Genomic DNA, 24,997 nt, shown 5'->3' with positions numbered 1-24,997 from the left:
AATATAAATATTTACATTTTTAGATTTTATAGGTCACACTATACATTTCAATTTTTTAAGATAGAAAATTATGTTGAGGTGGTTTTAGGATGGACCAATCACCTCATATAAATTGCCCGGAATGTAAAATTCATTTCTGGGCTTGCCCAATTTTGGATAGTGGACCATGATGTGCTTGATAGAGATGTTTGTGTTGTTTGTTTGGCATAAGTGTTGATTTGTCTATACCATAAGGTGTCTCTACCTATCTATTATTATAAACCTTATATAAGTTATATATTATTGTAGCATATTCTAAATAAATGTCGATTATAATTAATAATAGTATTATGTTTCTCATACAGTCATACATAAATAAGGTTAGGTTACTATAATCTGATCAAATATTACTATATTTTTTGTATTAGCATATCTTATATAATATTATATCCATAAAATTAAATTTTTAATTGTAACTTTTTGACTAGGTATTTTAATGATTTTCCAGTAGTCATTTAAAATGACACTTAATCTGATTTAGTATAAACTATAAAAAATAGATTATATTCATAATATATCATAATGCATAATATATATTTTATACACAGTCCATACAAAAATCAAGAAAATCAAACTGTTTTGATATGTTTGTATATATTATAAATACAAATCTCGTGCCATGGTGTTTGTGGTCATACTCCTCCGAAACAGCTTGACCGATTTTAATGAATTTTTTTTGTATATTTGGTAATTATAAGGATAGGTCATAAAGTATTTTACACCCTCTTACCCCAACCTCCTTCCCCTATTTGACGGTAAAACGTCAAATTTATGAATGTATAGTTAGATATTTGTTATGGTACACCTAACGAACAAGTATTACTCCATAATTAGTGATATTAGTAATTATATAATATAGTCAAATAAAAATGTTATCATAAGCTAATTTATCACATCTTTAGTAGTTACTAGTGTTCTCTCAGTATTATAAGCACACATAAATGAATACAATATTAATCTGAATTATAATTCTTAATATCTACAATTGTGACAATATTTTAGGTGGTAATTATTAGTTGTACCGTTTAAGAAAAATTAGCTTTTTAAAAGGCTTTATTATGAATATTTCCAACTATTAAATTAGATTATTAATGGGCGCATCTTTAATTCCCATACTTTTTTTTTCGAGGTGGGAATTTTGGTCGAATATAAAACCTTGCTATATAAATTATGAATACCCATGATAAGTATAGTTGTCAAAAATGGATGTAACATGCGGTAAACTATTACACTAGTGTTAACAGATTAAAAAATTATTTAACTTTTTGGGCCTTAGAATGTGTTTACACTTGTCTAAGTTATTCTCAAAGATCACAGAATTCCATGAGTTAACCATCAGTTAAAAATAAAAATGTACTCTTCTACAATTAAAGATACTTTTACAAATACTCCCGGTTATAATTGATACATATGTATGTATTTAATACAAATTAGCAATTCAATACAGATATCATTGTGCCATAGCGCTTCAATTTATAAGTTTATTTCAAATATTCCTCCACAAGAATATTACTAATAAGTAATAAGTCGTATTCTTGTAGAAATCATAAAAAACTTTAGTCATTAGTATTAATGTTATTTCAGATAAACAGCACACTTTTTGTTTTAGACGTATCAAAATATTTAAGAACTCACAAAAAGTATTACAGTGAACTACCTCGATAAATTGACAAAAAAATAATGTGATCCAATGTAATTTCAATATAAGTATTCCGTGTTTTTTTAGTTTACGGGCTACAAGGTGAAATGTTTTTGTACATTCCTGTGAATTCTTGGTTTAAAATATAAATTTCTAACCTCTGCGTGTAGTAGGTAAATATTACAATATGTATACAATATATATACAATGCTCGTGACAGCAGTACTATAATATTCAAGTACATAGTGAATACACGAGTTATGATAGGTATCTATGGCATATAATGTGTCAAATCTATTTATTTATAATATAGTAATAATGTATAGGTGCTCTGAATTTTAAATGTATCAGAATGAACACGTTGCTAGGGAGAGAAATAGAGATAGAAACAGAGAGAGGAATAGACAGAAAGCAAGAGAGATAGTGACAAGTGGGAGAAGATAAACTGCTTTTTATGGAATCGATGCGGTTGAGGTTTATTTTTATTTAACCACCTTAGGTATGACGAGAACAAGGTGTTATGTTATGCATTAAATTTACAATAAACTACTATAATATTTTGTATGATATTCAATAAATAGGTTAATTTAGTTATACTGTGTAGAAATAAAAATAAATATTCAATTTGATTCTTAACGGTAAATTCATATAATTATACATTTTTAAAAATGCCGATATTGTTGGGTACGTCACTGTGAGAGTGGTTTTTTATACGAAAGTGTCCATAGAAACATTGCATACAAAAAACGATGGCCAGTTTGACTTGATTGACAAACAAATTAAAAAGATTAAATTAATAACAACAAAATAATTAAACATGTCATAAAACAATAAAACATATCATAATATTATATAATTATGTACATAACTATGTTAGATAAAAAATGGTATTAGCGATTACTTACCTAGTACCTACATCCAATTTAACAAATGTTTTATCATTCCAATTGTAAAATACCTATAATATTTTCGTCATATTTTCTGTATTTTTAATATAAAACATTAATAATATTTATGAAAATTAGTCAAGATAAATTTATGTAACGATTTGCAATTTACATCATACTGAGGTACAATATGGAAATTGAAAGGTAAATTATTTTCATAAAAATAATGTTAAAAACGTTTACTCATTTTTGTCAATGAATATTTAACTTCCTAATTACTTAAAACAATATTATATTCATATTTTTACTTTGAATTTGCATAGTCATATTATATTACATAAGAACTACTATTTGCAATCATTTTCTATTTTTGAATGATTCTATGGGGCATATGTAGAAGAAGAGATAATTCTATAAAATAAAAAGTGAATACTGAATGATATAAAACGTTCCAATATCATCTTAATTTTATAGCTTAATATTAAGTTATGGTGTGATATCTTTCACGATTTGAACGCCACAAGTTCATCATGGAGTGTCATTTTACGAGTATAAATGCTGGAGGGTCACAAACTCATAGCCAAGGTCGCGAGACCGGTGCATATGGGATTTGTGTACTTATCAACCGAGTATACTTTTCTACTTGACAGTTGACAGGATATCGGTCATAATAGGTAAATAATAAAAACACATTTCCAATTCATGAAAAATTGAAAAATGAGGTTGATATAATATATTTTGGAAAATAAGAAATTACTTTAAGGTAAATAAAAGCCTAACGGGATATAATCATCACCGAAAACAACAAACAAAAGGTCATATTGTGAAAACACATTGATCACAAAGAAATATCGAAAAGATACCTACAAATATATAATATTTTAATATTTTATGTTTCCTCGGCACGGAAAGCGAAGCCGTAATTTGTAAGGCCCGACAACCTACGTCTATACGTAAGAGTAAAATAGACTAATAGTAGGCATAATGCAATTCTTTTAAATGACACCTCACTTAATAACTGGCAGATATTTTTGCAATATAAAATGTTATAGTGACGGCTGGGTCTTAGCTGGACTACGGATAAATGGAATGGAAAGTGTGTGCAATTGCCGTCCAGGTAGGCGTTATCGTCGATCGGCGTGTAACTGGGCCCGCGGGACGAGAAACGCTATCTATCTACGCACTAATTTCGTGAATAATATAATACAATATGTTTAATATTTTATTGTCCGCATATATGTATGTATTTTGAAATTGTCGAGCTGAATTAGTCTGGTACTGAAAGCGATATATATATATATATATATTAAAAAAATTGTTTTACACAAAAATGGATTGATTTTAATCAAAAAATAGAAAACACATACCTCCATATTAAATTATACTCGATGAGCATATAATATTCAATACTATAATGTATATTATCTCAGTATCAAAGTAGTCACAATAGTCATTCGTTTAGAAATTTGTTATGAAGCAATAATTTTTTTTATAACACAAAATAAATTAAACAACTGGGGGATATTATTATTCACATGAACATTTCAAGGATGGATAATATCCTGCCCTTTGAAAAATAGTATGGTAAATTTTTTTAGAGGGATTTTATCAGTTTTACCGAGGATTTATATAAAGTTTTTAGAACACTCTTTTCTTCAAAACCGTGATCAGGAATAAAAAATACATAATTTTAAAACCAATAACTTTATCGCTACAGAAAAGAATGTGTACATATATAATATCATACTCGAAATATTTTATCGTTTGAAAAAGTTTATTTTTGTTGCACTTAAGTAGGTATGCCTAACGAATTTGTAATTTGTTTACATGAAATATTACTTTTTACTTTTCTTGTCTTTTTTTAGTTGAATGGAAGTTATTGTACTATTATTTTTTTTATTTGAACTTATATTATTTGTTTATTCAGAGTATAATTATAAATACGTATTAGAATAATTACAATTTTAGATACACAGTTGGCAGAACATTTGCAATTTTAAAACATAATTAAAAATAATATATATTAAAGTGTAATGTTCTTCAGCTTGGCATCTTTCACAAGTAATTTTTAATTGCAAAATATTTGAAATTTTGTTTCAGGTAGCAATATTTTAAAGTTTATTCATTTGAAGACTATAAATAAATATTATCTACTATTTATTGAAAATAAAAAAATTGTTAGATGTGTTTTTTATGAATTCCGTTAAATTTTAAAATTAAAACGTCCCCGTTAATGAATATTTTCTTATATAGTACTAAACAGAGTATAATAATAAATTATGTTTGTTTAAATTACATTTTTTCAGAATCTGAGTGAAGTTCATATTGATTTTACTATGATGTGTTTTTAATTTGTGTGTGTCTGTCGTCACCATTTGGAGTAGTAAAAAGTCTTCAATTTTTGACTTCAGCATTTTTCTTGTAGTAAAGCAAATCTAGTTGGTATACGTTTAATGGTCAAAAGTTAAAAATGTCAACCAGTTTTCAAAATCGTCAGGAAAAAACAAAAATTAAATTAGGGGAAATGGAGATTTTTACATTAAATCAGTTTTTGACAAAATCGATATCATTTTTTTGTGTAACCCTAAAAAAAAATAACATTTGATACATTTTCACAGAATATTTATATTAGCATTTTCTATACACCATAACACTTTCAAAACATATTTACATTTTTTTAGCTACACATTTATAGGCGTTAGAAAATGTCGATTTGTATTAGTTTTTATCAACTAGTTGTGTCCCAGTTAGGCGCCCTTTAGGTTAGGCGTGGTTGTTATCTCCAGTCACAAAAAGTGTTATAAGTGCAAGCATCGGCTGGTCTCACTAGTAACTATTTGTCGATAAAGATGTTTTCAATCTGTCAAAAACCTTTAAATTTAATTCAGGGTTCCTCATAAATTTTTGTTAGAAATTAAAAATTATAGTTGAGCGCAATCCACAGTATATTAATTTTTATGACTGTCTGAAATTAGAATTTTGACAAAATTTGTCAAAATCGTGAACATTTACAAAATGATTTGAAGTTATAAATGTATAACATGTTGAATTTTTATAGCTAAGGATTGAATATTTAAAAATAGATTTCTCATAAATAGTTTGAATCGGAACAATAAAAGTTTAAAAAAATAAAAACAGTTTTTTTTAAACTGAGTATAACGATTTTATTTATTTTGATGCAATTAAAAAATATAACTCTTGGATACTTGAAACTTTTTAAGTATATTATTATATTGTATACACACAATGAAATTTGTAGGCAAAAATGAATACAATTTTTTGTACTATTGTAACTGTCTAATAGTAAAAAAAATTACTTTAACCGCAATAATATCATACAATATATTATATTATAGTATATACTTAGTTATACAAATAAGGTTAGGTACATATCTTTTTCGATCACAATTGTTCTCCATGTAAAATGATTTCATATCATTTTATTCATATTTAACATACGTACCTATTACAGTGACCCATCTAGACCATTACTTTATACAGCAGCTTACCCACCTTTTTTCACTACTTTATATTATAATCCATAATTTGTTATATATAGAACAATACGCATAAGTGATAACAATAACTATATGACATTTTATCCGATTTCATAAATTAAAATTAATTATTCATCAATCATTCTTTGCACACTATTGTGATACATAACCAACCAAATTTGGCCGTTCCATCTGAAATCGAATGAGTGAGAACAAAATAATTAGAAACCGAATTTTTCAGTAGAGCCATCGCTAACATAAATACTTAGCTATGTCGATAGAACAAAATTAAAAAAAAAACAATGATAAGTGATAACTAAAACGGAACAGTATTCCATGATCGTAAAAAGTTTAAAACAAAACATCATCGAGTATTCGTGCAGTTTACTAGAAATTGCAAATAGTCGTTCGAAGCATAATACCTTTGTAATAGTTAAACAGCTATTAGTCATTCTTAGTTTACTTTTATTTATGAATTATAAACTAATTCATTAACACACATCATAAATAATTCTTGAACCACAGTCTATCTACTGCCTACTCTCTACACCACCGAATTAATAACGATACATTTTAATGTATAATGTTATTACTAAACGCGTTTCATTTCAATGTATAACGCATGTTAAGTTCTAAATGTAGATTTATACCTATTCCCACGGGACGCAAACACTAACACATTATGTTTTCGTCTCCAACATAATATTATACGGTTTAAAGTGCACATACCTACGTAAAAACATTTGGAAAAATAAAATAATAATTAATTTTAGAAGTCACCTTAATTTAACAGCATTACTACACTAAAGTTAAAATGTATATTAAATATTTTAGTTTAAAATCTGTAACCGATAAATTGTAAGTAAAGTTTAATATGTAATAAAATCTAATTAAGATGATTATTTTAAATCTCATTTTGTCTTTTCAATCGATTATAATAGTTTAACCACATTAACAAGTATGCATATTTTATGTAGCTGATTTGTTTTTTTCGGGTAGACAATACAAATTGTAAATTATTATGATTTTTACTATTTATAAAGTCAAGAAAGTTTTATTTTGTTGAAATATAATGTTGCTATTTTTTTGTTTATTAGAATGTATACATTATTAATTATGATAATGTAACTAATAATACCTAACTATAAAATTATATGGCATTATATTATAAAGTTTAATAAATATATTAAATATACTATATTATTTTTCTTTGGATATAAATTAAATAATACTTCACATAATTGTATCATCCAATATCAAAAATGTTTTCAAATTAATAATAGTATTTTTATTTTCACTGTACATTTTGACATGGATAATTCGTATTGCCTCATATTTAATTTATTTTTGTAATTTTTTGTTTCAGTTACAAAGCAGTAATAATCAAAGACACTACAACACTATTGACGTATATTCTGATATTCTTATCCGTATTCAGTTCATAAGACTATTACTATCCACCGATAAAAAATGAGAGGTATGTGTTTATGTCGAGGATTATTATTTACATTTACAAATTGCATTACCTGCAATACTATTATTACTTCACTCCCTTTATCCTCAGCCATTGTAACTAGATAAAAAGTGACACATCCCCAATATTTCGCCACGTGTACCTTGTTCACTGGTAACTTTTATTATTATTTAACGTTATTTTGGTTAAAAAAAAATAGTGAAAAAAAACAAGAGGTGCGAGAAAAAAAGTAGCTAACGATCATGTTACTGTACAAACCGTAAACCGTGAACAAAAAAATATTATTATTACTACGTCATTTTTGTCAACAATAACGTATGCCACGACCTTTTTCTGTTCAACATAATACCTTTACCACATTTATTTATACGGCTTATACATACGTGTACTTGTGTATACGTATTATATATTAATATATTATAAATGGGAATACTTCAATGCATGTGCATGTGTGAGTGACTGCACTGTATGCAGTGTCATTTTCATAATGAAGACAGCATCGGTCTTAGAAGGAAGTGTTAACGCAAACATTACACTATTATCTCTGATGCTTTGATGGTTCTACGATAAAATATTCCACTTTTAATTGGTGTTTGGATTGGCTCTGAGGTTGAAAAATAAAGGTAAAGCTTATTGACTTCAGTGAAAAAATAAGCCAAACGAATATACATTTTAAACCTCGGATAACGCCTTTCAGACTGACTACCGTTAGATCGGTATCGTTGCTTATTATAGGGGGTCGAGGTAACTAGATTTTGGTAATATTTATAGTCGAAAGATAAGTGCACTTTGCATCGTAAATGAGTGTGTAGTACAACATTAAAACCTACATTTTTAACTGAAATAAATTACACACTTCATGTTGTGATTACATTAAGTATGCTTATACGAACGGGTACCCATAACAATTTGTTCCAAACATAAATAATATTTTTTGTAATAGTATTATACAACTGTATGGAATAGTTATAAATCAACTTTAATTTTCAAATTAATGCTAATAACATTATGACTGTTTATTGTTTAATTTAATGTCTCAGTCTGAAAACATTAAATCTATACAAATTTATTCTTCCAAACCACAACTGTATGTCTTAAAAAACTAGCTATGTTTCTTCTGTCTAATAGATCTCTAGCCGTCCGTATTTTAAGTTGATTGTACATGCTCGTTTTTCGTTTTTATTGATAGCACTTCTTATGTAACCTATATATACATATATATATATTTACTGTTGTATTGCAGCTGGCTACAACACAGTGCAGTGACCCATATTTTCATTGTGCAGAAGCTAAAGTATATTATATACGTTCATATAATAATAAATTCCATAAAAACATATATTTACCAGTCACCATAACGCAGGTAATTGTTCCATGGTCCAAGTATTCCAAGAAACATTATAACCATTGAGCGTATATTATAGCGTTCGTAGTTTACTCATTGAATATTATATATTTAGGCACTTGAATTTTTCAGATGGTTATTTAAACATAAACATAATATAATATCACGTCCATAAAATATATCAGACCCATATGACACTGTTTTACAATGGTTTTTTCTAGAAAAACAGACTTCGTATAGTAATATTTTTATACAGCCTTTAATTTGTGAACTAGGGACTGGCATCACATGCACATATTTTATTAATATATTTACTGATTGTATCATACCTTCTAGAAAAAAATGAAAAATAGTCAGTATTAAATTTGAAAATATTTATTTGTAAAACAGGTAATACATTTACTGATAATTCTATAATACTAATACTTTAACATAGGTAACATATTATGAACAAAATGTTCATATTATGTCAATTTCGAGGTAGATAATTCTAATACAGTTTCAAGGTTGTATAATGATAATAACATCCAGTTAGATAAGCAGAAGACTATATAGACTACTTAAACTTGTGTGGTATACTGGTATGTCAATCCGATTATAGATACCTAAAGATTTTTGTTTCAAACATATGGGTTTTGACTTAATTTGCGTGGATTTAACGTTTAACATCAGTCAAAGGAAGTTATCAATTTCTAGAATCCAAACTCAGTATTTGAGTGGTTAGTGGTATTTAGTATTCCTACTTGTAATAATTAGTAAACACTAACTCATAAAGCAGTAAGAAATTACTTTTCCACACTAACCTGCAATGCGCAGCGTTTTCTCCTGAAACACTAATACACTATACCAATACAAACATAAAATAAATACGTACACTAGCACCAATATGATACTTAAAGGTATATATTGAGATTACTGCATTAAACAATTTTCAGAATATTTTCAAAATATTCTAAAAATGTATTCGAATAAAGTCACATTCACATAGTCAACTCGTCTTTTAAGTGTTTTTACCATACGCTTAGCTTTTAGCGTTTTTCGACTTTATATTCTGCAGCGAAGACTTTTTCTTTGTGGATGTAAGTATTCAAAATAAATTATATTCTAGAAAAAATGATTCTATTTTCAACTTTGGTATTTTCAGGTGGGAAATTGGATCTAGTTGGTATTTTTAAGAAATCAAAATTTGAAAATTTTCCGTATATTTTTTAATAAAATAAACTATACAATATAATATAATAAATAAATAAATAAATAAATAAATAAATAAATAAATAAATAAATAAATAAATGAAAAAATAGAATTCTTACAAAAATAGAGTCACTTAAACACGAACAACCATTGATATTTAAAAATTATCAAAAATATATTTTAAAGTGCCATTGTGACTAATGTATTTTAATAAAAAAACAATGAATTTTTGATACCCTCAATTATTATTTAATTGTGTTGGGTTTCTTGAATACTCACCTGAACTGGTACACAATAAATGGAATTTTTTTCTATAATTATTGGATTAAAATTACATAAAACAACTATTCGTTATTAATACAGGATTTTGAAAGTTATTATGACAGCCAACAACAATAATAATTATTTTGGTATTGTTTCTCATCGTTTGAATTTGAAATAATTAAGAGAGAATATAATTTACCGTTTTGGAAAGTTTAGGTCACAATATTGTAAAGTTTTACTAGTATTCTTGTATTTTTTTATTAGTTAAGGGTTATTTATAACAGTAAATATAATTGATATATTTTTATACGAGTGACCAAGTCTTTGAAATTTATATGAAGATTCATCAAATAATATTATTGTTTAAATTGTAAGAACAAAATGTTGTTTTTATTAATTAGTCTTTTAAAGAAATACTTAATTTAATAAAATAATAACTTCAATTTTTTTTAAAAATGTTATATGTACAAATTCAATTTGTGTAGTAATACTTCTGAGTCTAAATTTTTATTTTTGTTTTTATTTAAAAAAATATGTGCATGCATAAATAATTGTTTGACGAACATTAAAAACTTTTTGACGTTTTATAGACACGCGTACTTTATTAAAAACCGTTTTAAAGAGCTCGTCAGTAGATATTGATGTAGTGAACGTAAACTCACTATTTGTCTTTAATTATTTGTATCTTAGCACATTAATACAATTTTCAATCATTATTTATTAAAAATGTATTTAATTAATGGAATGAAGGCTTATTGTGTTACTTAACTAAAAATACATAGGAAATTCTCTTAAAATGTTCAAATTTATTTACAGCTCATAAAATATTCCTAACCTATAATCTAAAGTTTTCCCAGTAGTTTTACAAATAAAGATCCTTATGTTGTGTTGAGAAATAGTATACACATTTATTTTAATGTAAATTGTTTATTGATAATATGGTAAATTTATTGTCTGATATTTTTAAATAGGTACTTTTAGTTATATTTTTCTTTATCTATTTTTGTAGTTCATAAATCATGAAAATATGTAAATTTTTTTGTTACTAAAATTCTTAATTTTTTTCCTAAATACTTAACTTAAATACTTATCTACTAAAGATTTTAAAATATAAATTGAGGTTCTTCATGCATTTTTTAATTTGCCTAAAAAAAAATGTATGATAAATGACATAAATTTTAGTTTTCGAAGACATTTGTATGGATGTTCACAAGTAAAATAACGGTTTATCATATAACACTGTTTAATAATTTGTTATACCTAATTAAAAAAATTAAAACTGTAGAAACTTAAAATTTAAACCTTTCTATATCGTATTATAATTTTCTATAGGTACACAATTTTCAAAATATTTCTATTCTTTTTCAGCTATTTATAGCCATTTCAGATTTCAAGTATTTTTTGTTGATAACAATTTGTAAGACTGACCAAAAAGCTTTAAATCTGCATATAAATTCCCAAATAATATGGTAGAAAATACATAAGCATATATTTTTAAATTACTTTGGACGTTCATATTTTGACAAAATTCATCAAAACCGAAAACATTTGTTAATTATTATACTTAACTTTAAAAACCAAAAGTTACAAATGTAATTCAATATTCCGCATTCCACATATCATTTTATCATCATAATTTTAAATCTCAAAAATACGTATACTCAACTTCTCTTACATGAGTTCAAATGAACGTAACCTGGATAAAAATTCAGTAAAAACATATCAATAATTATTTTTATTTTATTTTTAAAGCGAATTAAAGATTATCAAAGAAAATATCTAAAAACGTACATTTTAAAAATATAAAATATATGTATTATGAGTTTAGGTCAAAGCATTAGTACTAAATTATTATATTTCAGTTTATTTAACATTATAAATAATTAATTAAAACAGAGAAATTAAAAAACAAAACAAAGCTACTCGCTAAAGTAATATCTAAAAAAGGGGATTATGAAGGAAATGCATTTTTAATTTAAGTATTTAAGGATGTAGAGATTAACTGATTATAAAAGGGAGAAGAGAGAAAAAATTAAGTCTGCTAAAAATTATATGAGTGTATAACATACCACATATCAAAAAAATAAAATAAAATAAAATATAAAAATTAAAATTTGTATATCTATGCTTCACTAGTGTAATTAAACTACCTATGAATAAAAAAAATGTTTTTTGGTGATGGATCAAGCGATATGATTATAACAGTCAGTAAAAATAAGAGCGTATTTACCGGTAGAATATATCCTCTATGACCTGTTTTATTTAAACCTAATATTATTTGGGGGGGAGGGGGCACTACTATGTAATTCATATAAGAAATAATAAATGTATATACTCCCCCCTCAATTAAAATTCTTGTGTACGCCGCTGCATAAAAAGCAATGTAATAATAATGCTTAACGAGAAATCAATCAGACATTATGAACAATTATATGATACTTAGAATAATCTTGATATATATATATATATATATATATATATATATATAGTATATTTATATATGTATAGTTTAACATTTTTTGTAACTTTTACAATAAAAAAATAATGCCAGAAATCTTTGATAAATTTGTTATTCGTAATTGTACTACGATTACAACTTATAATATTTATAGCTTATATACAGATTATCTCTTCATGTATCACATAAATGATATAATATAATTATGTAACTACTTTCTTAACATTGCAAAATGGATGATTTAAGTCGATGCATCTAACTTAAAGGGAAAGACATTTTATCATAAATCAGTTATTTAAATACTTAAAATCCAATTGAAAAATACAAACATTTTACTTAAAAATACGTCATATCATTCACTAATACTTAGAGTCTTAATTTAAAAAATATTATAATAAAGTTAAATTTGTTTGAAATTTTCATCAGAAGAATGTCATAATATACTTTTAAGTTACAAAATGTATATGGGCTATAACGATGTTATACAATGTTATAATAACTGCATACAATTGGTAGGTACCAATATAATGAGTTTATTCCGATTTCAAAAATACGAAAACTTAATTACCTACTTTGTGAGGTGGAATACATTTTATTGTTATGTTTTCCTTTTAATCGGATTAATCAAACCTTTAATAATTGTATTAAATATTCCCAATAAATGTTTCGAAATTTACATTGTAAATAATGATTGAATTATTTACCAATTAATATTTTCAACTGCTCTTTTATTCGAGCATAAATATTTTTGTCATATTAAATTTAAACACATGAATTGATAATTATTAAAAAATAACTTTTTATTTATTATATTGCACAAAACCTATGTTAGTGTTTAAAAATTTAAAATACTGATGCCTGATAACAATAACGGAAACGATAAATTTCCTCGATTATTGTGTCGGTTAACATCTTTTATGTATTATATATATGTACATTTTTTTTTACAATCTGCTATAAGTAAAACGTTATTAAACAGCTGAATGATGTTGGTCGCTGTCATGGTGCTTTTAACAAAAGGATACTCAATATGTATACGCTATAGCTAACAATAATAATATTTACATTTCTGTAATAATAATTTGCATAATAAGTATTATTATTATTATGGTATGTTTTTAAAGTCTAACCATCAATAGCTTTATTTAGAATTTTAGTGTAATTTATTGTTATTTATTTTGACCCAGCAATAGTCTGTTATAACTTATAAGACGTTATTGTTAGTTTTATTATCTCAGACTTCGTTCGTTTCGATATAATGATGAAATATATAAAAATTATAACTAAATAATTAATACGTTTTCGAGTCTTTTTGGCTTGTTCATTTAAAAGTAAATATTTTGGTTCCCATATATAGTTTTTTTATTCTTTATTAAACATCAAAAATCAACAATTTATACCTTTTACCTACCTAGTATAGTAGGTACCTACATTTTTCCTATAAAGTATACGCCATATACGTACGTATCCACATACATATTTTATTGTATTTACATATCCAGTGACCAGTATTGAATTTATAACTTTAACCAAGCGTTGAACAAATTTGAACAAAAACAAAAAGTAACAAAAAAAAATCCACACCATTCATACTTAAAATATGCAACAAAAATATATCGTGTATGTAAATTATTATACTAACGAAACAACAATAATTTTTTACAATTTTGTATCCTACTTTTTTGAGTTAATTTGATGTGCATTTGGATAAATAACTATTTTTTTAGAATTTTTACTAGTAACGTATATTATGAACAATTATATTGTACTTTAAAGCACATTATTAATTAGTATTATACCATCCCCCAGAGAAGTAATTGATTATATGATAATAATTGCTAACAGCTACAATAATGGTTAATTTAAAAACTTTTCGAATATTATAAAATATAATATTAGGCGTACAAAAATATTCAATATTTATGCATTAAAAAAATGAGTCAAACTTGAAGTAGGTAAATGAAGTACTTCAACTACGAAGATGTATACAAACTCGTAAAAATTATTTTTTGACAATATTTTTGCCCATAGGTATATTTTTAGTTTTACTCGGAGTTATTTTTTGAATATTGTCAAATTATTTTATTTATATTGCATACTAATTGCCCTTAAGGGCGTTATTTGTTTTATATAATAATAAATTAAAAACAATTACTATTATCATGACCCGTTTATGAATATTAATGTCACGTTTACGTTATGACCGATTAAAAATGTAAATAAAAAGCTATACAATGTATTAGCACTGTATTCAATTGCTTGAGTTCTATAATAAATCTATTAATTAAATCACTGTGTCAATAACATGGACCCGAACGATGTTAATATAATTTAAAATATTCATATTTTAAAATATTTTTTGCTTTTAAATACATTAATTTCTATGGTTGATAGACAGCAATAATATAACATACAGAAAATTTAGCTTTGGATAATTAATCGGTTTTTCATATAATCAATGCAAAGTTTTACGAATGAAAAAATATGTCTTCATTTTTTTACTTTTAAATCAACTACCAATTACAAAATTACACAACATGGAAATATTGGGAATATCGTGTTAATTTTCTAAAAGTTGTCCGAGAGTAGCTCCACGATTTTCTTCGTATACTTGTTTCCGTAACCAATTAAAACGGTGACTTTTTATTTTCCGGCAACGTTCATATAAAAACACCGGACTAGTTCCACCGACTAGGAACATAAAACATAGTCATAATGATATAATATTTTATACATGTTTATCCTTCGGTGTTCATTGTTTAGTCTCGTTAGAAGAATGTACGTTGGATCACAGGTGCCGATTGACCGAGGACCCACGTGAAACGATCGTCTGCAGCAGGGGTGGGTCGATGTGACATGTCACTCCAAGTGTAAAGGGCGATAAAACGTTTAGTACCCGGACGACACCTACAACGTTTGGGGTGGGTGTGTGTTTGTGCACGTGATAGGTGGCCCGAAATTAATGCATCACTACAACAGTATAATAGCCAAGAAAACGGCGTATAGTCGACGACACGTTTACACCCACACCACCCATCCGGAGACGCACTTGGCGACTAATTGACTCCGCGAAAGCTTATAGCGACAACCCCTCCCTCTCACACCCCAGGGGTGGACTATAAAACGTTTGTCATTGTTGGCTGGTCCACAAGCTGTTGGATGCGACGATATCTCCTGCACCCTATATATGTTCTCAAAATGACGGCGTCATCTTATTAGATTAATGAACAAATCGTAAATTACTCAGACACAGCTACAGTAGCAGCATTGTATATATTTTGTACGATTAAGTTCACCTGCAGAAAACAGGATGATTTTTTTTTTAAATAGCAAACATCGTTATTGTTTCGAAACAAAAATATTTTTCTTTTCGGGAAATTTGGAAGATATTATAATCTATAATGTAATTAAATTTCTATTATAGATGAAACATTTCATATCACTTTTATTTGTAAACTTGATATTTCTTACGGTGTGCCATTAGATGTATCAAATTTTGATTTTAAACTGTTAAAGTACATTTTTAATTTCGTAAGATGCAGAATAAGAATACTTTTCAAAAAAATAGATGCATGATAATGAAATATTAGATAATTAAGATTTTTGTATTTTGCTTAAACACGCAATTGAAGATTAAATGAGTTACAGTTGATGTGCACACAAAATATGCCAGTGATCTTACTAGTTTGTTTATATTAACCATGAACTTCAAACAAGTAGCCATGTAGATACTTTCAAAGTTTCAAAATTTTTTCTATACAAAATTGGACGGTTTGCTATGTAAAACGAAATAGGTAATGATTTCATGTTCTTGTGAAATTATTAAAACGATATTCATTATATCGTTCTTACAATAAAATATTTTTTACGGTTGGTTGAGGAACACGTGTTAGGTTAGGTTAAGCTAACACTCATGTGGGGCGAGAATTCGTCACTAAAATTCCGGGTGGTCACCTGTCTGGAAAATATCGACGCCAACCGATGCTTGAACCCAGAATACGTTAGTGACTGAGGTCAACTACCGAGCCACACAGTTCTAAATCTAATCAAATATTTTTGAATGGCTTAATAATCATATTAATCATAAATTATAACAATTTGATCACTATCAAAACAAAAATAATATAAATACCTTGTTCAATATATACATATTGCTCTGGTAAGACGATTGTACGACATGGGTTACACGTGCGAAACATTTCCGTATTTGAAGCTGTGTTGTAATACAAGAATATATTATGTAATTAGTGATTAGAATAGTGTATTGTAAAGCTTTGATCTTTGGAGATTCGTATTGAATTATAAAAGATTAAATTGTATCATATTCTAATCATATTGTAACAGTGTAAATATAATATGAAAGCGAATCAATACAACGTGATTGAAAACAAATATTACTATTTTGGAAAATGTATAATAGCACCACATACATTAAGACATTATATCTACCACATGCTCGACAGTTTGCTATTAAACGTATTTAACGTGAATAATTATTATGAAAATCATATTCAAGTACAATGTCTGTGCATTTAACCCGTGGTATCATGTTTCTCAAATGCAAAACTTTTCAGGTGTTCAATACATGTGTTTTTCTTAATAGCTAGTGCTTGGTATAGATGTATTGCCTTTGGCAATTATATTATAATCATATATAATTTTCATGATTACAAAATTGTAGATTTTAAAGATTATATACTCACTTGTCAAAATTATTTTCCGGTAAATTGATAAAATAATAAACTATTGTGCTACCTAATCTATTTTCTTTAGTCTATTAATACATTGCATTGGTATTGAGAACTTTCTATCGTAAATTATAATATTACAATGATATTTACTTGAAGCTTACAACATAAGTTGTTGTACACAACATATTGCATGGGTATGGAGATGATAATATTTTATTATTCATCCACTATAGTGCTCACTGTGAACGTGACCGAGATATTGTCATACGTCATACCTTTATCGCAATGCAATAATATCTCCATTTAAAACTAAAGAAATAAACTGTTTTCCGTGAGAAAAAAAAACAAGAGGCTGCTAAAGATGAGGTGAAGTAATAAAATGTTTAACGCTACGACAAGAATAACTTTGTATTTAAGTAGATTTATTCGAGTATTTCAAAATGTAAATTAATGTTAATTAAATTATATTGATTTTACACGAATAGAGTAAAATAACATCCATAAAATTGATAAACTAATGTGTGACATTGTTAATGCAGTTTAAATGGCCTGAAAGGCTTTATCTGTTGTTAATATGTCTGATATTATAATTTTAATACTGAGATAATAATTATTTTTTTAAATAGTTACCTGCTACCCATTTTAGGTATAATACTTATTACATTTTCTTGATATTATTGAGACATTTTGAGAAAAGTTAAAGTAGCGAAAGTCGATAATCATTACATAGTATACTTTTGTTTGGTATTTTGAATAAACAAATAAATGGTTTTTTGGGGGGTTTTATCCTGATGTTTAATGAAATGGAAAATGGTCTAGCAGTATTCGGGAATGCACGGTGGAAAAATATATAGTGAGTTTTTCAGCAGAACTCATTAGTGTCTTCTAAAATTCACTTAAAATTATGAATTTTACATGGATTAATATTATTAAATATAATTTTTTTTTTATTGTTAGATACTTCTGTAGTTCTATTTAACTACATTATTATTTATTCCCTATATACTACTGTAATTTATAATAATTTCCTACTATACCTGATGAAAGACTTTATCAATATTTTATAATTTTATGAATTTATTATCATAAAATGGTTACGTTATCGCATCTAATTTTACATTGAAAGGTGAATATGAGGCTACTTAAAATTCTTTTTTTATCTAGTTTGAATTATATATAGTTGAAATTGATCCCAAATAGTTTTGTATTTATTGGACTTTGGTTTGGGTATGACCGATCACTGTGAGTGGCACTTTTTACTTTGATGATTTTTAATCAAGTAAGTATATCTAAGTATGGTCATTGGAATGAAAAAGTCTGAATTTTAAAAACTTCAAGACTTTGTCATAAATAAGAAAATAAGTAAATGTAATTTAGTAATAATAAGTAGGTGGGCAATTAAATTATATTTAATAAGATACTTATGAGGTAGATCCGATATCATGACCAAGTGGTATAATAATTTTAAAAACGTCAGCGTGTTCAGCTTAGAATGCTCAATTTGTTGTTGTTTTTTTTTTTTATCAAAAAACTACGAAAACTAAAAATTTGGTCGATAGCTCATTATAAAAAGCTTTTCAAAAAAACACGAAATGTGAAATTCAAAAACGAATTAACTTTTTAATCGTTAAAAAATAGTCAATTTTAGATGGATATTTCTTTAGCAACGCAGATCTCTAAAACTGGAAAATAGATTTTGTTGTTTAGGGTCTTGTTAGAATCACATTAGCTTGGAGTCCAGTGAAAAGTTGCAGACCTTTATCTTTAATAGTTCATTCGCTACAACAGACCTTTAAAGTTGGACATCATGAACACACTGAAGCAAGAACACACACAAGCGCACGTGTAGATAAGTACCAAAGTCAAAAATTCGTTTACAATTTTAAGAAGGCTAACAAGTACAAGTACGAGGTGAGTTTCATAAGAATAATTGAAGAGTACTAAAGTAAAGAGTGGAAAACATTAAATTTTAGAGACAGACTACTACAATTTGGTATACTTAAATAAAAAATGCGTTTTGGTTCAGATAATTTTTCATTTTTAACAGTGTCTTAAGTAAAAATTGTTTTAATCCAATTAAAATAAAACGTGTATAGAATACAGTTAATAATTCTCCAAAAATTAAAAATCAAGAAAGTGGACATGCCTATCCCAACTTGTTTAAGTGTTTATATTATGTGTATACAGAAAAATGAAGTAAATAAGTTTATCGAGTTTGATTTACCTGTTTTTTTTTAAAAGTAATACTTTGACTAATGATGTACATTCTTATTTATTATGCATAATATATTCAATCTTAGCAACTAGGTGAAAATAGTAATCCTTAATATAATCATTCCATTGAATACGTATCTATTCATACAGTTGTTTGTACTTAAAACGAGACAAATATATATATATGTTCTAACAACCATCAATTTTGTATTTTTTAATTCAAAACCATAGATTTTATTTGAGCTTCTTCGAGGATTCACTTTAACTATATATTGCCATTTATTATGGAAAAATTGGAGCCCATTGCAATAATAGTGTGTGTCCTAGTTAACATTAAGCTATGGATACCTATTATGAGACAGATTACACTTCTGCATTCTCTTAAGCTAAATGCTTATTTATAGTAAATAGTAATCATTATTCAAAGCTTTTATATTTAATCTGAAGTTTTAATCATCATTTATTATAATAATCATAAATAATAGTGTGTGTGTGTGTGTGTTTGTGTGTGTGTGTGTGTGTGTGTGTGTGTGTGTGTGTGTGTGTGTGTGTGTGTGCGTGTGTGTGTGTGTGTGTGTGTGTGTGTGTGTGTGTGTGTGTCAGTTGGACGACAACTATATCACATTAGCCTACACGTTCCACTCAATAAAATGGGTCACTCTACTTCTCGAGGAATAATTGTAATATAAACATTACACGATTATGGTTATAATAATAACATGTTGAGTTCATAGAGTAAATACTATGGACTGACTAGTTAGGATTTAATGCATGTAATCATAGGACTAGTGAAAAATGATACTATAATCAATTTCCTCGAAATGTTCAACATGATGTACCCCCTATAAAATTAAGATTATTGTAAAGCAATGTAATTTTAATTTTTTCTTAAATTTTAGGCTAATGACCTCAGTTTTTAAAGCCTTATTAACCCGATGATAAAATAAAATAATAATAATAAGTGTAGCAATAATATTTAATATTACTTGGATTGTCATATTATAAATAAACTATAGAAGAAACTATGTTACTAAAGTTAAGATAATGAAATAACAAGCTAAATAATCTGGCTATTGTAAATTGGTTCAGTTATTCCAAAATGTACCAAAATAAATTATAGTTGATAACTTTAGATTTTTTCCATTATATTAATTAAAGATGCGCATAATATATATTATTTGTGTACAGTCGTACAGAATACAGGTTATTAGCGTTTGCCAGTTACTAGATAAGACTATAAGAGGAGTTGAGTGAAAATGTAGTATTACAGTCGTGTACAAATTTAGGTATTACGCCGAGTACCGAGTAAGAGTCGGGTAAAATTGTAGGTATTACGACGGGGAGTATGTAAAAGCTGAGTCTTAAATAGGATACCGAGTACTCGGGCATCGAGTAATTGCCGGGTACCCAGAACATTTCTACTTTCTAGTTATCGTTAATTATAATTTCATATCCTTCAACTAAATATTTATGGCCTGTTTCGAATTGCTGACTAAACCGAAACTATTTTATTATTTTTTTTTTTGTAAACAAAATTAAAAACTTGACAAAACCATTTTATGTTTTAAAAGTTGAATTTAAATTTATTTGATAATAATATAATCTATAAATGGGAGTAAAACTGAAAATTTGGCTCTAGTGAATATGTTTGCATATTATACCATTGAACTAACCACTAGAACTTCATTGAAAATATACTTGAATTCTGATTCACTATTACTGTATTCTTAACAAAATTATTTAAATTTTAAAAAAATTGTCATTTTTGTACAAATATTTCAGATGTAAAAGATATCATATACCAGAAAATAAATAAAAAATGTCTAATTATAGCAAACGGCTAAAGGGGATAATTATAGCTAAATCATAGCTTCAGTAGGCAATAAGTAAAATCTAGATTTCCGCGTTATGAATAATTCATAAGTTAGTTTATTAATAATTGTATTGGCATTGAACATGTCGTTTTATAATTCAACAAAGAAATGTTGCCAAGTGCATTTACAATATAATTTTAAAGTTCTGAGAAAATGAGAAATAAGAAGGTTAAACCACATATTTACCACCCTTCTTCTTAGTCTTTGGTGCGACACACATTGCGAGAAAGTGTTTACAACATATTGCGTCAAAAATCAAAATATTAAATACTTACTCAATAACACAATTTTACTGTCCAACTTATTCAAAATATATAATCATCACCAAAAACTATACAATGCTTATTTAGGATACCTATTTCTTAAAAACTATATGATTTCGTAAAATCGTCAGGGTCGTAAAAGGTTGTTTATTATTTTGCTAAGTGTTTACTATAATTATATTAATCTTATCGTTATTGATATTATATTGAATTCTTTGCCAAGTTTATAGTATAATATTCCGTTTTGCAACGGTTCAATTAAAAAAACTCGATAATTCACGTCAGCTAATACAATAGGGGTTCTTAAAACATAGAAAGTATACATTTATAGCCTCTCCATTAGTTGGTGAAAGTTATTCAAAACCCTTTAAAGAATCACAATGAACATTTTTGCTTTAATAAACCCTTTTGTGTATGTACTCAATATATGTATAGATAACTCGACATTATATTGTACAACACGCCAAACTAATGGTTTGTACCAGGCAAGTCGATTTAAATATTTAAAATTTGTAGCTCCACACTTGGTGATTAAATGCTTAAAGTGAGGAACTCAGTAGTTAAAACACTCGAATGTATTTTGTTATTAATGTAATTTTGATTTGCTTAAAATCTCTAGAAATATTATAATATCTGCAAAATCATAATAGGTCGTTTTATACCTGTATAGATAATATTTTTGTATATTTTGTGTCTGCTGAAAAGTAAAATAGTAAAATGAGCTAATATTTAAAAGAATACATAGGTTCTACCTCCTAGTTGTGTCTGTGCCTTGCATAACACATATTATACAGAGTGATGATTCGAAAGCATGTTAGTCCAAACTAATATTTTTTGGGCTACAAAGGGACAGAGTTGTTTTTTTCTTAATTTGTTTGCACTATTAAAACTAATGGACACCAGAAGTGGATTTTTGCCACATCTTATAATATTACGTTAAGGTTTAAAAAATCGATCAGCACATTCCCATTTCAAAGTTTGAGTCGAGCCATGAAATCGATATATTCATTTTACAATTATGTTGTATGTATATTAATTTTTTTTTGTCTGTCACTACCTTTTAGAGCAGTAAAAAATGCTTAAAACTCAAGATGTTTCCTGTCTTTAAAGTGAATCCAATAAGTACATATTTTATGGTGTCAAGATAAAAAATGTACAGGTCTTTCATTCATAATTAGAAAAAAACTGGAATTTTTACGCAAAACAGCCTATCGGTTTAATTATTTTATTTTATTTTAAAAACAAATAACCACATATACTTAAAATTGTAGCTAAAATAATAGGCATAGTTTTTAAATACTTAGACTCTTTTTGAGCTATTTATTGACATTTAAAAATGTTCGATTTTTTATGTTTTTTACATTCATCGAAAAAAAATAGGATCAGTTGAAAATCATAAAAAAAAATTTAAGATAGATTCCTTTCTAATATGTAAGTTAGTTAAGTATTGGAATTAAAATAAAACAAGTGGGCATAAATCTACAATCATTTTTTATGAAAGTTTGAAGTTTCAATTTTGGCAACAATTGTTGAAATTGCAAAAGTTTGCAAATTATTTTGTATTTAAAAATGTAATACATTTTCAATTTTCATATCTAACAATTAGTATTGGATACTTTACATATATATGCAATGTACAATTATTCTGCATGGAAATAAAAGTGGAAACTATACTGTACAACGCATTATTTGTGATGGAGCAACAATTATATTGCTTAATTCTTCTAATTAAAAACGTATTAACAATTTTCGAACTAACTTGTTAAAAAAAAAATTATATTATTATTGATTTAAAATATGTTCATACCCCATATATTTTAAAGGGATTCAAAACACCGATCCGACATCATTATTTACAATATGTTTCGTATTAACTTCAAAGATTAAAACTATACCGCGATTGATAAACGTTTTCACTCTTACCACTGCATATCAATTTCTTTGAGTGATCTCGTCTTTGTGCAGGCAAACAACAATAATAGTTGGTTGGTACCTATCATCCAGACCCGTCAGTTGTATCCAAGTTGACGGATTAATAATCTTAATGTATGCCAAGTTTTGAGAGAAACAAAGACGTCCTTTTGTTCGAGTATGTGCGGTGCCCAAACACGAACGTCCGTCTACAAAACCCATTCGTTATAATGAACACTTAGTCAGTTCTCGAATGACCCTCACGGCCGAATATGTGTACCTACCTTATTAATTCTACTCAAAACGACCAAACCGCGAGTTTTTCATCCATCTCAGATTTTTTTTTAAATATATTTTTCCATTATTACTTACTTTGCAATAGTAATTATTTACCATGACCCGTGTTGAAATAAAATACTGGTTGCTTCAGTGGATTAACTTTCAATGGACGAAACACACACTATAATATATATGTAGGTACAGCGGTTGATATATTATCTCAAGCAGTAAACTCTACTACCACATGGAGGGATTTAATGGGTACTCTATGAGCTGTATGTATTAATTTTATATGTAAGTACTTGCCTACCGACTACCGATTCACATAACACAAAAATCCAATGTTGCCATGTCTATTTTAAATAAAAAACACAAATGCCAAATACTCAATTATTTTTGTTCTGTTTAAAACATTTTTTAATTAAATTAATACAATGGAAGTATATACTATAATACTTAATAAGATATAAAATACTACATTTACATTATTTTATAACCTCACTTATTTGTTTATCTTCAAAAGACTATTTACAATTTATTATTAAATTTTCAATAGAAACATTGAACAATTTTAAGTATCCTTTTTTTGTAATATATATCGTAGAAGAAAAAATGTTAAAGAACTTAAACCATGCGTTTGTTTTAATTATTCATACAAATTAAAAACAGATGAATTTTAAATTGAGTGTTAATATTATAGAAAGTTATTTCTTAAATGTACCTATTTGACAAAAAATATACTATTATTTTTTCACAATAGAATCCATATATGCGTTTTGTTTCTACTTAACATAGATAGTTAAATTTTTGTAGTTTATTCTGAAAAAAAATAATCATTTTTTAATAGAGCTTCTTAGTTTTAAAATAAAACAATATTAATTTAACAATATGATATCTTTAAAAATTGAAATATTAGTAACTACTAACAATTGCCTTGTAAGGAATAATATGAACCAAGTCAACTTGTAAA

At 26.6% G+C, this 24,997-nt stretch overlaps 2 protein-coding genes across 5 annotated transcripts in view; one reads left to right on the top strand and one right to left on the bottom strand.

Moving 5' to 3' along the window:
* Positions 1–24,997, top strand: part of LOC111030415 (igLON family member 5-like) — a 174,462-nt gene that overhangs the window by 36,324 nt on the left and 113,141 nt on the right. For 2 of the 4 annotated variants that reach the window (XM_022309887.1, XM_022309888.1), the window contains exon 2: positions 7,429–7,539. The gene's annotated coding sequence lies outside the window, so the exon portion shown is untranslated. Of the gene's footprint in view, positions 1–7,428; positions 7,540–23,857; positions 24,322–24,997 lie in introns of those variants that run through there. The other 2 variants (XM_022309890.1, XM_022309889.1) reach the window with 2 other exon arrangements.
* Positions 1–24,997, bottom strand: part of LOC111030414 (nose resistant to fluoxetine protein 6-like) — a 151,852-nt gene that overhangs the window by 99,286 nt on the left and 27,569 nt on the right. The gene's annotated exons all lie outside the window — the stretch shown is intronic.

Source organism: Myzus persicae, unplaced genomic scaffold (assembly GCF_001856785.1).
Source record: "Myzus persicae strain clone G006 unplaced genomic scaffold, MPER_G0061.0, whole genome shotgun sequence".
Lineage (NCBI taxonomy): Eukaryota > Metazoa > Arthropoda > Insecta > Hemiptera > Aphididae > Myzus > Myzus persicae.
Note: the sequence above shows the minus strand (reverse complement) of the source record. Positions and strands in the feature narration are given on the sequence as shown.